The sequence below is a fragment of the Octopus bimaculoides genome, chromosome 18, assembly GCF_001194135.2.
Source record: "Octopus bimaculoides isolate UCB-OBI-ISO-001 chromosome 18, ASM119413v2, whole genome shotgun sequence".
Taxonomy (NCBI): domain Eukaryota; kingdom Metazoa; phylum Mollusca; class Cephalopoda; order Octopoda; family Octopodidae; genus Octopus; species Octopus bimaculoides.
The window spans coordinates 8,260,616-8,261,030 of NC_068998.1; positions in this window are offsets into that span (position 1 = coordinate 8,260,616).

Genomic DNA, 415 nt, shown 5'->3' on the forward strand with positions numbered 1-415 from the left:
AATATAGAAAGGATTGAGGTAACTCCTCCTGAAGATATAGAGTCAAAATTAAAAGAAGAGTGCCATTTGCTATCTTGTGAACAATGTTTCGACATCTCGCGTGTCTTCCACTGGTTCAAACAATAAATTTGTCAATCTACTTCATTTTGGTTAATATAGAAAGGATTGAGGTAACTCCTCCTGAAGATATAGAGTCAAAATTAAAAGAAGAGTGCCATTTGCTATCTTGTGAACAATTAATAATAATATTAATAATAATATTAGTTTTTTGCTGGGAAAAGCGACTAACTAAAAATTCAATAATACTATATGACTTATATTGAATTAAGATCATGTTCTCAAATAATTCGTAACATTGCAGTAATGCTTGATACGTTGAGAGAGCTTTTGTACAACGATAAAGCCACATAGAAAG